The following is a 16598-nucleotide window of genomic DNA, read 5'->3' as shown; positions in this document are numbered from 1 at the left end:
GATCCGATGGCAGGGCTTGAACCTGTATCCGTTCGGTCACAGGTCTGAGACGCTAACCACTGAGCCACGGTGGCTCCGCTTGATAGTATTATACCCATATGATATTTTCCAATATTACACCTGTTTAATAACACCCTATAACACAGTAAAACGATGGCATGACGACATTTAATTTGAAGGTGTAATGACGAATGCATCCGAATGTAATTTAAAGTCAATTATGTAACTGTGTTTTATTATCTAATATATTAATATTTCTGTGCTGTAAAATACCAAAGTCAACCAAATCATTTATATTAGGACCATCTCATCTGTTATTCAGAGGGATCAAATATCACCGAAGCATTATTGTATTTTACTAGTCAACATTTCATCATAGCATCAGTCACAACCTTGACCTTGTTCACTACTCATATGCTAAAGTCTAGTGCCATACATCCTTCTTAAGCACTTCAGTGTTATAGCTAAAAGGTCTAATAAGTGAATAGAACTGGGGTATAACTTGAACGCACTCGTCCTACAGATGCTGAATTTTATGCCAAAGAGCATTCTCAAGCACTTCAGTGATAGAGCTGTGGAACTTAATAACAAAATGGAATGCAGGCAAACTACATATTCAAGGAAAATGACAGCCCATAAAATATATACCTGAGCTGAAGGTCACATGTCTGTAAAATATTTCCAAGCAACTACAGTGAAAATATAGAAATAAGCAACTATGGAAGTGTAACAAATGTTTACCTCAAGATTCACCCTTTCTTAAACTTTAGCAGCAACAGGTTTAAAAGTGAAAATATAGTCAAAACAATTTGTTTAGTCTTAACACATATACCTGCTTCATTTGTCATATAAGCTATGTCACTGATTGATCATATACGCTAGGTTTCAAAATGGGAGAAAAGTGATTCCAAACTCATCAAGAGTCATCACAGAGACTGACACTCTACTGACAAAAGATAATTTCCAGCAATCCAAGACAAATCAATTTTTTTCCATTTAACTGTGCTGGAACCATCTATGATACTCTTGTGCGATAACAAGAGTTTCAAATTTGCTGTCACAGTGGCCATATTGGAAGTAATAGCAGCACTATTTTCATTTAGGACCAGCTAGATATCATAACAAGTTTATTAGTGAAAACCCCATGTTGATATAGCCTTCCATCCAATAGTAGCGATAATTAGATTTCAAGATGGCCACCATGGCAGCCATATTTGAGGTCAAATCTGCACATTTTCATTTTTGACCAGTTAGACATCATACGAATTCTTCTGGTGAAACCCCATGTCCAAATGACTTTCCGTTCAGGTGAAGCAGCAATAACAATATTCTCAAAATAAGTGATGTTATGGTCATACTGGATGTCATATTTGCACCATTTTAAGCTAAGACCAACTAGACATTATACAAAGCCTTTCCATGAAATCCCATACTGATTATGTACATTCATCTAGAAGTAACATTAATACTGTTTTCAAGATAATTGATGTGGTTGTCATATTGGACATCCCATCAGTACCATTTTCATTTAGGACCAACTGAACCTAGGGGTAAATGTGTGTGTAACGTTTCATGGTAATCTTCCAAGTAGTTAGGAGAAGTAGTGATAACTGGTGCCAGCAGACAGACAGATGATGAACAGGCTATCCCATGAGATCTACAATATGACCAGTACAGCAAAAACAATAGCCCCTTTTGGCACTCAAATAGCTAGAAATTTAGCACAAAAAAACCCCAGAGATTGTTCGTCTCCAAAATCCTGAGCAGAGGCTGTCGAGGCAAAATGAGTCATGTACTAAGAATGTGTTCATCAGGGAAAACCCTGGGGTCATGGCTTTGTATTTCTTATCAGAGACCATAAGGGTATTACTGCACTACCAGTAATTGAGCCAAGTAACTGTTGTTTGCATCATACTGTAGCCCAAAAGAAAATCATTAATATTTTTCCTTTGATTTGTCCTCGAGATTTGCTAAACAGGGAAGAATGTTAGTTGTATTCAAACAGAAAACAGCATTAAAGCCTAAACAGAAAATAAAATGTTTATTAAGTTCAGATTGTTGGCGTGTGCATAGGATGTCAATGAAAACATGTATGATTTGGCTTATTCTTGAAAGAACACTAGCACAAAAAAGTCCAGTCATTAAATTCAAACGCAACTATTTCCAAAAATACGACATAACCTATTATGATTTGTTTTACATGCAGCGTCCGAATAAATGCCCACCATAAGCAACGTTGTCTTGGTGCAATCCAATTTAGAACTAATGTACTGGATTTCAACAAAAATGAAGAAAAATTAAGCAAATATATAATATCTAAAATGGCTTGAACCCATAAATTACCCAAGCGTTTAATTAATACCTGGCATGATTATTTTCATATGCACATACTCTTTCAATTTGACTAAGCTTCCACGTTGCATTGTTGCAGGTGCTGTCCAATCTATTAAACTCAACCAACATTTACCGGTTAGCGCAAAATCTCTCTTATCACTCATTCAAATGTAAATATATTTTTCATATAATTGTATGTAGATATTATTGTCATCATCTAGCTTCTGGGATCGATGCAAAACCTGACAGTAATAAGCAAACCTTAAACGCTTTACAGCCAACTACATAACTGGGAAATGCCAACTTTACTCAGTTAAACTCACAGATGGTGATGCTTACCAGAACTTAAATTCTGAAACTGAAGAGTTGTAACATAGATTCCCTATTGTATGATATGCCAGTCTTTTCTAATTAATTGATCATGACTTTTTACTTCAGCATTTCTTACCATAACGATAATACAAAATACATTAAAATAAAAATGCCTTTACTTCATAAAGTGGTAATTTACTTGGATTCCAAACTGCAAACATCACACCCTTACATTTGAAGAGCACCATACAGCAACACTCAATGATATAAAATTATGTACCTGTGGCGAACACGCATTCTTTTCATCTTGTTTATTTTTAGGCTGACTCTAAGCCGAAGAAATATAAGGAAAAAATCATAGCTAGCAAAAATATAAAGTTAAAACTAAAATGTAGATATAATTATGTATTACACGTTTATAAAAAAATACATTATAACAATCATATATTTGCAGGAGAAGGAGCCTGTGGATTCAATCCATGCAGAACAGTATGTGAACCACACTTTGTTGTAATTCTTCCAGGATGAAACCACACATAATATTTTTAGGGTATATGATCTAATAATAAATTAGACAAAGTGGGTTCGTGGATATATTGTTAAAACTGTGAACTCTGCATTTATCATCATTTTTCATTGGAACAAAGACCCATTTTAACCTCCTACAACCCCCCAATCCTTGACTATTGCATGCCACTCCCCTACAAACGTAGAACTTTTGTTTACATTTTATCTTTGATTGCACCTAAAAACCATATGTCAATGAGTAGAGTTATCCAAAAAAGTTCATGCAGATAAATATGGAAATGAGGAAAAAAACAGAAGGGAATCGATATTTAGTTAGAAGAGCAAACACAAATATACACATGTATAAAACAGGACAGATAAAAGGACATGTAGATAATGATTTCGGAAATGTCTAGATAACGACGTTTAGGTAGAAAAAACTTAAACTTAACATAAACAGTCAAGAACAAAACCATTTGAACTTAATTTAAATCATGCTTCAATATGTCATGACATTTTTCTGTATCTACATTTTCATTTAAAGATCAATTAATCATTCAACTTGAAGTATCCATCCAGCAAGATACCAGTTAAAACTGGGTCTCTCATTATATAGTCCAAGATAAAGAAATCCACTCTTTTTTCTGGTTAGTGTTGTCCACTCACATGTCTGATTCTACTTCCAGGTCATCAAATTTACACCTGGAATCAGCGACATGCCAACTTCGCGAAGATTTGTTTTTATCCATTTCATTATTTGCCAAACAGCAAGTATGCATCAGTGTCATATAAAACTCATATAAACAATAGATTATACATACTAGTTGTGGACTTGAGACTTCCAAGTGGCTAATCATTATAGTAGAGTGTCTTTTATTTGCAAACACAGCTTTGAAAGAAATCTTAAGGGTTATATTATTAAAAATACCTACTTCGTCAATTTGATAAACTGACTGGTTAAAGTCAGTAATCTCGGCACTTGGAGATCACAATCTGCCCATGGCTAGGTTAGGACATTATAGTCAGAACATCTGTATACTTAAAACAATTAAAACTGAAATATAACTGACAAGTTAAAATATCAATGCTTATTTTCTATTGTCAAACTTGCTATAAATATTAAACATCACATTATCATGTCTGCGCCAGACCTTAACATTGATTAGAAGATGGAAATGATGCACTCTGACAGTATATCGTTTGAAATAAAGGATCGATAGATAAAAGAAACTGCGGGCACTTATAATATTGAAGAATGCAGTACATGTTGCAAAAAAGGTGTTGATATATGTAATGATACTGCGGAGAGATTGCAGTGTATAAAACTACTGTTACAAAGCATTACTAATTGAACACGACCTCTCTCTTTCTAAACTTTTTTTAACTTATAATCCATCCAAGTTTCAGCTAGGTTGTGGAAAATAAATAAATCTAACTCCTCCATTTAGATGATATGGCTGTCAACTTTCAAAATTACAAAAACCCTTTTGACAGCTTTTCACAATTTCACTATTAGAGTGTATCATCAGCATATTTTACTAAACTTGAGACAGGGTCTGCATTCAATTTTCCAGTCGAGTTCTCATTGTTGTTTTCACATGTGCTCTAACCTGTGTATATTTAATGCCTGTTATTAACATTTGTGTCGTTTTCATTGTAAGTTCATTTTCCGAAATATGAAAAAATATTTTGTTTTTTATGAGTCAAAGTACTTTTCCGCAGTCTTTAAAAGGTGCCTACGGATACTGTAGCGCCCTAATCAAATCACTGAATTAGCAGTTATTATTATAATTATTATTGTCACATATTAATGATTGGGCACTACTGTCCAACTCAAACTCAGAGAAAGCCTTGATCACTTTCATGATTTATGTATGCGTCAATACCAATTTAAACACGATTTAAATAACAAGGGGCTTCTTGCATGTGCCAAACCATCGCAGGTGCTTACATGTAAATACACATTCAATAGAACATCAATTTCTTTGAAGTCATCACGTCAGAGAAGGATTAGCTGTTGATTAATGAAAATGATTTCACGCATGTTTACCTAAGTCAAATCATTAGCTATTCTGCAGATCGGCCATGACTAACACAAATTATAAAAAGGTAAGTATTACGGTGTAAACCGAGGCACATATTGAAGATGCATTACACAGAGAAAAGGTGCGTCCTCGGAGAATTTCATGTGCATTTGATGCAGAAGGTCGCATTCCTGAAAGCCTTTAATGTGTTCCCTGGAGAGGCACATCATTCTGACTAAGAACTGTTCTGTTGCTTACAAACTTGGAATGGTGTTTTTCAAACAATAAAATGTTACTCATGAACATCATACAGGTTCTGTATATGAACATATTATTCAAAGAAAAACTGGTCTAATGTTGTTTACATGCATTTTAATAAACCTTATATATGATGTGCAGTTCAACCAATTCTCGACAGTTTTGGCTTTTTCATAGTCCTACATTTAAGACCTTGACGCTGATATTTATGTTTTGGGCGTCAGTGCCTAACTAACAGCGCTGTGTAGTATGTTTTTATGTCAATATGTTAATATGCAACTGTTAGCACAGCATGCTTTCAGTCACTGGTTTCATACTTTATTCAAGAGTCATGCACATCAACCTTTACAGAGCCTTTAATAAAAATACCACTGAAATTTGTCTAGCAATTTATTTATTATAACTGGTGACCTAACATTTTGAATTATTTGGGATTTAATTACTCTACAGTCCATTTACGTTTTTACATTTTTCTAGGTAAAGAAAAATAACAATTTATAAGACTTGTTGGTTTTCTGACTTTTATATTAGTTTTAGACCATACAGTCATTAAAAAACAAGGAAAACACAAGTTCGTAATAGTTTCAGTTCATTTCGGAAGTCTTATTTACAAACTGCTATTAGTCGCATTACATTTCTGTAGAGGTACGTTATGTTTCTTGTTATTTTTATCAAACAATAAGACATAATTGTGTTTGGTTAGTATACACCATGACATTGTTTAGACAATAAAGCTGTGTGTTCGAAATTTGTATTCATGTTTACCTATCCTCAAGGAAAACTATTGGCTATACATCTATACTTTGATTTCTACCTGGGTGTGGTCTGCAAGTATATTACTGGTCAGAAAAGTATATACACTCCCAGTAAGGAAGTAAAACCTCTATATAAGTCTAATTCAGACCAATTGGCACAAAGCTGTCTGTTGCTTAGAAGAGATAGTCTGTTCCGTGAAACTGCAAACGTAATCGTTTTTAAGGTGAGACAAATCTACTTTTTGTCTAATCTGACTATCCCTTCAACCGATTTAATAATCTGATAAATGCCATTTTGCAGCAGTTATTCTTAAACTACAAATGTTTAGCCTTTAAATGAATATAATTTAATATATACGAAGTAATCATAAAATGATGAACTCAGACACTTGTTAAGTTGCTGATAATTTACATGCGCCATTTGAAATATGAAAATTCGAGTATCGCATAATATAGTGTTAGCTATATTTTTTCATCACGACGTTTTAACTACGCAATTCATAGACCATTTCCTTAATAATAATAATAATAATACTAATAATAATAATAATAATAATATTATTAGTATTATTAATAATAATGAGGACTTTGTATAGCGCCTAATCTTTAGAAGCTCTAAGCGCTTTATAACATTAGACAACGCCTATAAGATAAAAAACATATAATGATATGATTACAAAAACAAACACCATGAAATTAGGAAACATAAAAAAAACATGCTGAGAATATTTAAGGTAGGAAAAATTATTATTTCCTTACTATCCAATTGTTTTAGAAATCGCCACTGCTGCTTTAGAAACTGAAAACAAATTGCTGCATTAACTATTATACTTCAAAATGTGTATTTTTCTTAATTTAAGGATGAAGCACGATTGAATCATTTCACTCCATTTGTTTATGTTTGAAAATATGGTGGGATAACAGTTCTGTTAATTTAACCTTAGCGTTTTCGTTTTTCTTGAATGAAGTGAAACATGTGGAAGGCAAATAGATCAATTATTTGTAACATCGCTTAACAGATTGCAAACATAATTCAAATTATATAATGAGTTGTATATTGCCCTCTTGATATTGGGAATAAAACCGTGGTATTGTGGGGAACAGAACAAAAATTGATTCAAATAAATCAACTTAACTTCTTCAAGGTATAAGCTGATCAGTCTCTTAATTGTCTATTCATCCATATGTTGCCTGCTTATCTAAGAAATGTATGACATAATTAAATCTTTTCATCGTAGATGACACGTGACTTTCTGTCCGTCTCTATTGTCCTCTTCGTCGTCCTGCTGCCATTGGTTATGTGTGGCACAATAGATGTCCAAAAAAACATCGAAGAGAAGATCGACGAGATGAACCAACTCATGAAGGAAGTCATTGAGGTATTAAAAGCACACATGTACTTTTTATGTGTTTCAATCATAACGATCACATTAGTTTGAACGCATTGTTTCATCATCGTTCTAGAATGATTGTCGCATTAAAAGATGAAAACATGTAGATTTCCACAAATATAGAATATCAAGTAATGGTTTTACTGCGTCATCACATGGCAAAGCAATATGTAAATCACTGTTAGGATCCTAACGGTGTTATCAGCACCGACAACATAATTTGTACATTGTGTCGTTGCTAATCTTAATTTTGCGTTCAGGGGACGAACAGTAGTAGATGCAGTAGTAATAATTGCTTTTGATGTTGTTGATGAAGATATATATATATATATATATATATATATATATATATATATATATATATATATATATATATATATATATATATGTTCAGTTTTAGAACCTGTGTTTTCCGTTGATTTGTTATTAAGCTTCCATACTATTGTAAATAACAGGAAGTTCCCTATGCAGAAGGAAGACAAATACAAGCTGAAAAGAAGTTTGCCGACGAGTGTAAGATTATTTATACATATATTATAATATTCCGCGTACTTCTAATGATAAAATGTTTTATGCATATGATAATTCTGCAGAAAATAAAATTATCCAATTAATTATCGTAAATGTTAATTAACTGAGATTAAAAATGGCGTAAATTTAGACAACATTTACGTTTTGCATTCCTAAGTCTCTAATTAAATACAATCTCTCTGTCTCTCTCTGTCTCTCTCTCTCTCTCTCTCTCTCTATATATATATATATATATATATATATATATATATATATATATATTTGTATATATACCTGCATATATGTAAATGCACACATATAAATATATACATAAATACATACCTACACGCATACATATATATATATATATATATATATATATATATATATATATATATATATATATATATATATATACACACATACAATCGTCCATCTATACAGGGAAACCTATAGTCGGGCATGTATACATATACACATACATACATACATGCATGAATACATACACACATTCATACAGAATTATGCATGAATACATGAATTCATACATAAAAGCATACACACATACGTTCATTCATGCGTACATACATACATACATGCAAAATAGAAAACTGAGTAGCTAGAAGTTAATTATCAGGGAAATAAGACGGCGAATGATCTAGTGACACGTCCTTGGTGACAAAACCAAGAAATTTCAGTTTGAGTTATTTTGACAATGGGTTTTGATTTTGGGGCTAAAGTAATTATCCAGAGGAAATGTACTAAATTGTGCCTGGAAGTAGCTGGATGAAGGCGAGGAAGACCGACATTATATCCCTCAAGCTATTATTTTACCTAAGAGAACAAATGAAAAATATGTTTACAATTATGACAAATATATTTTTGAATATCTTTATATTTTCATAAAATGTACATTAATTCATTGAAATGCACGAAACCATGCATAATATTAGTCACGTGTCCATCTTTCCCCTATTAACGCCTAAAAATTCATATTGCTGGTTAGTATAGAACGGCCTTAATAAATGCATTGAGTCGCTGCTTCCTTATGGGAAAGGTCGGGGTCTATATTATCTGTCGAAATTGAGTCGAGGCATTTACTGTATGTATCTTGTCTCTAAATTCAAGCTTAGCAGCGTAATTTCAAATGCACTGTTATCTATCAAATATTGTACGCCTTCACCATTTAGCTGATACATGAGGGATAAAGAGTGCTAGTGCCGTTATAATTGTAAGAGGCACATCTTTTTTAATTTTCATTCCTATGCAGCAAACTTATATCCAAGAATATCCTATGTTAATAATGTCAATGTAAATTTATACGTGGAGTTTGTTTAAATTTCAAATCAACAAATTCATATCAGACATGCATAGTGATGATATTATATTGCCATGATACCGTATCAATGTTACTTTATTTTCTGTCACAGACGCAGCTGAGAAAAAGGAACTAGAGAAAGAAGGAAAGTGGTGTTGCTGGTAGTGAAAATATGGCAGACAGAGAAGGTATATGTTACCTTCGTGCAAGTTGATGACAACATTGACTCCCTGTTTTGACAACGAATACTCCCGAGAAACATATCTATTGATATACAATATATGAGAAACACATTGCTATAAAGACCATGATAAAAAATGTTCTCTCTTACGTCTTTCATTTATTTATGGTTGTCAAATGTAAGCAGATTTTATATGCAACTGCAACTATCGATCTATCTATCTATCAGTCTGTCAATCAATATATGTATGTATCTATCAGTCTTTTTATATATCACTCTCTATCTTTCTATCTATATATCTATGTATCTGTTATTCTATATTTATAGCTACCTATCTTCCATCTTATGTTTGTCTAATATTTACCTCTAGACACACACATATTCAGAGATACGAAGGGACACAGCATGAAGTAACAGTAGAAGAATAATTTGCTTGTAGTTGCGACCCAAATTATCAGACTGGTGTTTAAAATTAAAGACAGTAAAACAAACATATGTACCTGTCTAGATGATTTAGATAACGATCGAAGACACAGGAAAACCGAATTTACAAGTAAGATGTTATGTGAATGTAGCAATGTTGGTTATGATTGCTATGAGAAATTCCTCTAATCTTCTTCAAGATGCAAACACAAATGTTAGCTATCTACAACAATTTTAATGGCGAAAATAACGACGTCCCATGCTACATTACAGTACAGTATGGTTGGCAAAGTACTTGAAAACAGAAAACGATAAACGATATCCTTGCAGATGAAATTCGTTCTGCTGGTGCAATCACTTTTGACCTCTCATTGCATGAAATGGTGACATTTCGGACTACGGGGAGCTCCAGGCATATTCTGCCGTTATGTTTTTTTTTTTCGGCTCTCAGTGAAATATTGCAAGGTAAAAGGAGTTGACGATCAAGCATAAAGCAAGTTACCACCCTTTGGAAAAGTAATGACTTTAGTTATTTTAATTATTTCTTTCGACCCTACTATTTCTTACTATAAAGATAATTTCACGTCAAAACAGTTCCATCATTTCTTTAGACATATTTTTACTATATAAACAAAAAAATGCGTGCATCCCAAACATTTTAATAATATGCATTAATGTGTTTATATCTAAAACACTATTAAAATATGTGTTGCCCATGGCAGTGATCTTCAACCACAAGAGTTCCTGTCCGCTATATACATAGTTGGCAATTTAGGAATCATATGAATGTATGTGTGCATGTAGATATGAAGATATGTATGTATATATGTATGCATATATGTATGTATGTATGTATGTGTGTAGTTGTTGTTGTTCTAGGGTTTAACGCCATTTTTCAGCACAAGATAGGCTATACATGGCGGCCAGTATAACTGGCGGAGGAAGAACACTGGAATACCCAGGAAAGAACCACCGACCCACGAGAAGCTACTGGCAGGCTTTCTCACGTACCCACGCTAGCAGAGCCTTGGACTCGAACCCACGCAGACAGAGGTGAGATGGCAGTGATCCGTAACGGTGAGCGCTTTAGACCACTCGGCCACTCGGGGCCCCTGTATGTATGTATGTATGTATGTATGTATGTTTGCAGGTATGTATGTATGTATGAATGTGTGTATGTATGTATGTAAGTATGTATGTATGTATGTATGTATGTATGTATGCATGTATGGATGTATGGATGTATGTATGAATGTTTGTAGGTATGTATGTATGTATGAATGTGTGTATGTTCATTGGAATGGATGTATTAACATCAAGGGGGGATTTTTAAATGTTAATTGTACTACAATATATTTCTTTTTAGGGCAGCGTTCACACAGAAACGAGAGCCAAGAATGATCTTAACATAATACTTTGTGAGGGGTCTCTCGTCTTAGATTAGTTATATCATTGGCTGTATCTTGTTATATGATGTCTAGACAATTTAATCTCTCGTCGGTGTGGTTTGACTACACGTAATCACTGCACGAAAAACAATTTATACGTATTGTTTATCTTACTTTATATATATATATATATATATATATATATATATATATATATATATATATATATATATATATAGTAGGAAATAATTTTTCAGTACAAGTAACAAGATTGAAAATTCCTTTAAATTGTGTTAAGAGTAAGTTTTGATTAAATTGTATTAGAAGTAAATTGATAAATCATATTGGAAGTAATCTTCTACTAAAATATATTGAGATTTAATCCATTTATTCGTATCCTACTATTCAACAATTATTGCGCTATTATGATCAAGTACGAACCGTCTATACATACATTTCCCTTGTATCCTAAAGTCGGCACACAAAGAAAAACTACATGTAAAGTACCGCATTGCGGAAACCTAGAAAAATCATAAGCTATGACTAATCGCGCTGACGTTGTAGAATTGTCTGTATAATGACGTACATAGATCTAGACAATAATCTGTAAGAGACTACGAAGCCTCACTTGAGATTCTGGCCTTCACAAGGAGCTAGGAGCGCGCCATATTTGGCGTTGTCTTCAGAAACTGGTATAAAAACCCCAGTCGCGGGTCGACACCAGTTTTGCTAGCCAGAAACTCAAGCAGGCTCTGTCTTTTGCAGGTAAGATAACAGTCTATGAACAGTTTTCATAGTATAAGACTTTTTAGTGTTATAAGAATTTTTAGTGTCATAAGAATTTTTAGTGTTATAAGAAATTTTAGTGTTAAGATGTTAACCTAACATCAGTATGTTTAAACATTAGATTATTTAAATATATAAATATTTTCTTGCTATTCCTTAATATAATGTATCGGAAAGTTTAATTGTTTGAAGAACTCATATTTACTTATAACTATATTATTGATTTTAGTAAAAGCAACGTTCGCTACCAACTTTAGAAATAAAATACTCTTTATATAATATAATTTAATATGTTGACTTTTTAGAATAAATTCAGTAAAATATATTTCAATTACGGTATTAGTCTGAAATATTGAATTTTAGATTCTTTTGCTATCGTGAATTTACTCGATATTTAATTATCTGTATTAGATTCTAAACGGCAGATATTATACAAGTATGATGTTGGTAAGTGAAAGAATATCGTAGTTTTATATGTATTTCTTATATTCGAAAATTGAGCTTGTTGTAGTTTGATATTGAAATGTAAGTTTATATGTTGAGTATTTCAATAAAGTTTTGCTAGCCAGAAACTCAAGCAGGCTTTGTTATTTGCAGCTCGATCCCGAGTACCTTCAATTCCCCAAGAATGTAGTCACGTCTTCATCATCGAGTGACACTACATTAAATGACTTGAACTTCCTTCCTTTCTTCTCTCTCTCTCTCTCTCTCTCTCTCGGAATTGAGTAACGGATTGACTTAGAGTTTACGAAGTAAAACTCTTCGTAAAATATAAATATATATATATATATATATATATATATATATATATATATATATATATATATATATATATATATATATATATATATATATATATATATATATATATGTATGTATATATATATATATATATATATATATATATATATATATATATATATATATATATATATATATATATATATATATTCAATGATATCAGCTTTGTCATTCTGATATAGTTAGGTGAACCTGCTGATGATGACACTGTCAACATATTTTTCAATATTTGGTTTGATTTTAGGTTTTGCCTAACAGTGTAATTCTATATGTAGTTTTTTTTTCTTCATATGACGCATGTATTTATGCATATATATACTTGTTTGCGCGTATGCGTGCGTGCGTGCATTTATCTATGACTGACTGTCTAAATGACTTAGTTACCTCTACAACAAAGAGTATATCAGGTTGCTAAGATACATATTATACATATCATAGGATTATGAGACACATCATAGACAAGAACGCAAGCGTGATATATAAATCGTCAACTAATGCATTTACAAAATGAGATATATAAATACAGAAAACCATATAGAAATCTCTTGGAAATAAACATAAACAAATACATAAACAAATACATGCATGTATGTATGTATGTATGTATGTATGTATGTATGTATGTATGTATTATAGAGAAGCAATCACCGTAAATGCGTATACCTAAAAAGGTAGATGATATTCTTGTTATTTGTGCAAAATATTTGCATCTAGTAAAGGTCAAGAAGCCTTAAGGCTTCCTATGTGTAGAAGCTGAAGAAATGCACACAATATACATAGGTCTATATCGGGTAGTAAACAAAGTGGATTGCTCTCGCACAACACTTAACATTTATGTTTATGGACTCTAACATTTAATCGTTTTTACCATATCTCGGTTGACCGTCCGATTACAGCTTTGGGATACGCTAAATCAATATGGGGCTCAAAATGGAATGCCGCCGTGAATGAAAAACAAAAGTGGTTTGCCTTCATCCAGTATAATGGACATTAGCACTGGTTGATCCAGACACATTATACTTGCTGACCTTAAAAAGTAACCGTTTTCAAGATGATAACCGAAATGGATAAACCAAGGCAATATAAATATAATGTGTGAGTCATGGAAACATACATTTTACAAGTTGCAGTTTCATTCACGAGGGTGAGTCCAAAGATAACGTTAGGTTATTTTGTGATAAAACGTATGTATTTGATATAAATGTAACATTAGAGCAGGCATGAAATGTGTCCACTGCACACAAATGGTTTGTTGCCTGTATTGCTACTCAACGTATATTAAGTCGTAGTTGAAACGAATGGTGCAATTAGGATTGATGTGTGGTAACATTGAAGAGGATTGATATACAAACTGTGAAGACCTCAAACGTGAACAGTGTGTGAAATGAAGTAGAATTGAAATGTCCTTTTAATATTAGGGCTGTGTGGTTGGTACAAGACTGCAAAGTAGAACAGTAACTGCTTTAGATATGTGAGAAAGAGGCATTAGAATATTGTAAACCAACTTGGTACGTGCTAAGATATATAAGAATTGACGAAAATAAAATAATGTCGTTACTGTCTAACATAAGTCTAACATAAGTATTTTTTTTTACAACGCATGTGAAATACATCTGAGCGATAAAGAACACCGACTTTTCATTATCTGGCAATCCGCTGTGGAACATAAGAAGGAACATTTAATCACAAATCCGTGTCATACAGCCTAAAACATTTGTTTTGTATTATCTGGGTGAATTTGCTTATAACATTTCTGAACGATGCGCCATAATAATAATGATAATAATAACAATTAACAACAATAATAATAATAATAATAATAATAATAATAATAATAAGAATAACAATAAAATATATAAATAATAATAATAATAATAATAATAATAATAATAATAAACACTGCAGAAAGAGGGACATAGTACATTGGAGTATTTAATTCCATAAAAGTTACCGTGAAAGTTATATATGGTCTTATCTGTATACAATGGTAATTATAGTTACACACACCATTATATATCTCTCTCTCTTTGTTTTGTATTATCTGGGTGATTTTGCTTATAACATTTCTGAACGATGCGTCATAATAATAATGATAGTAATAACAATTGATAATAATAATAATAATAATAATAATAATAATAATAATTTATAGTTACACACACCATTATCTCTCTCTCTTTATATATATATGTATATATATATATGTATATATATATATATATATATATATATATATATATATATATATATATATATATATATATATATATATATATATATATATATATATATATATATATATATATATATATATATATATATATATACTATGTTAGGTTATGGGCAGAATCGTTGTTCTCACACTCACGTTGTGGGAAGATTAAAATATAGTGGGCAGATTGAAATCTGCCCGCAACCAACGTCATCTTTATCTCCACTATTATCCCAAATTTCAAGAAAATAAACATACATTCTCGTTTCTAGATCTTAAATCTCCTACAAACACGTATCTACGACAAAAGTGATTGCCTTTTTCATGTTTAATTACGATTTCTAGTGTATTGAATTGAACTGAATTATGTATATGAATTACTTCCCAATGTGAACTAAGGCTTAACAGTTATCGCGAAAGATTGACCGGCAAGTAATTCCTTTCATATTGTCTGCCCGTTCTCATGTGACGGATCTCAACTGCCCAGAACGTAAGCGGCAGGATGAAAAATCTGCCTATAAGTCACCAGCAGCCACCATACATATATATATATATAGGCAATACTTATTATTATAGGAGAAGTATTCAGCAGTTGTAACTCTTAACGTAACGCATTTTGAGGGATATCTTTTAAAATATCGTAATAACTTGCCTCTAGCCACGACAGTTTCGTTTTTACTGTATACTAATTATTTTATTATAAAAGGAAACAATATGTTCACTCCATGTAATATCGACTGCACTCACCAAATAACACTATTTCTATGGGATTTAGAGTACCAGGCAGGTACAGATACAGTACAGTGAATGGCTCCAATACTCGGAGTTGTGGGTGGGGCGCAGGGAAGAGGAAATCGTGCAAACGTCTTGAAAAGGCCAATAGGAAACCAAGTATTGGTGGTGGTAAATAATCCAATACCCACATTTGTTTTCCTTAGTTATGTATATGAACATCGCTTTTAGGTAATAAACTTGACACCTGAATAACATCAATCAATTTGCAAAGTAATTACTTTGAAATGCTACTGTATTGATAGGACTACACAACATTTATGTAAGTAAAGGAAAAACAATTGATGTATTGCATCAAAGTTGGACAGCACGGGTTGTTACAATTGCATCACATATGCTATAATATTGCTAACTACTGGGACAACCCATGCAATTGGAAATTAATATATTAACTGTCCAGTATTTTGGTGCCAGATTCCATTCAAAATCTTCATATACCATAACAATTTTGCCGAATAGACGTATCCAAATTGTGATCATCTTATTTAAATATACTAAAATGTTAGGTATGTACAGTTTGTTTTCAAACTGAATTATACTTAACATAATTAACAAATGCCAGCATAAGCTTACTTTAGACAAGTTTCAAAATGACACTATTCCCTC

General features: G+C 32.2%; 1 long non-coding RNA gene across 1 annotated transcript; it reads left to right on the top strand.

Moving 5' to 3' along the window:
• Positions 1–6315: 6315 nt before the first annotated feature.
• LOC149791080 (uncharacterized) lies at positions 6316–9703 on the top strand. Its single transcript, XR_016423658.1, has 4 exons — positions 6316–6414; positions 7429–7569; positions 8037–8094; positions 9522–9703. It is a non-coding gene; the product is annotated as an uncharacterized LOC149791080 (long non-coding RNA).
• The last annotated feature ends 6895 nt before the right edge of the window (positions 9704–16598 follow it).

This window comes from Sinohyriopsis cumingii, chromosome 10 (assembly GCF_028554795.1).
Source record: "Sinohyriopsis cumingii isolate HCF-2022 chromosome 10, ASM2855479v2, whole genome shotgun sequence".
Classification (NCBI taxonomy): domain Eukaryota; kingdom Metazoa; phylum Mollusca; class Bivalvia; order Unionida; family Unionidae; genus Sinohyriopsis; species Sinohyriopsis cumingii.
Note: the sequence above shows the minus strand (reverse complement) of the source record. Positions and strands in the feature narration are given on the sequence as shown.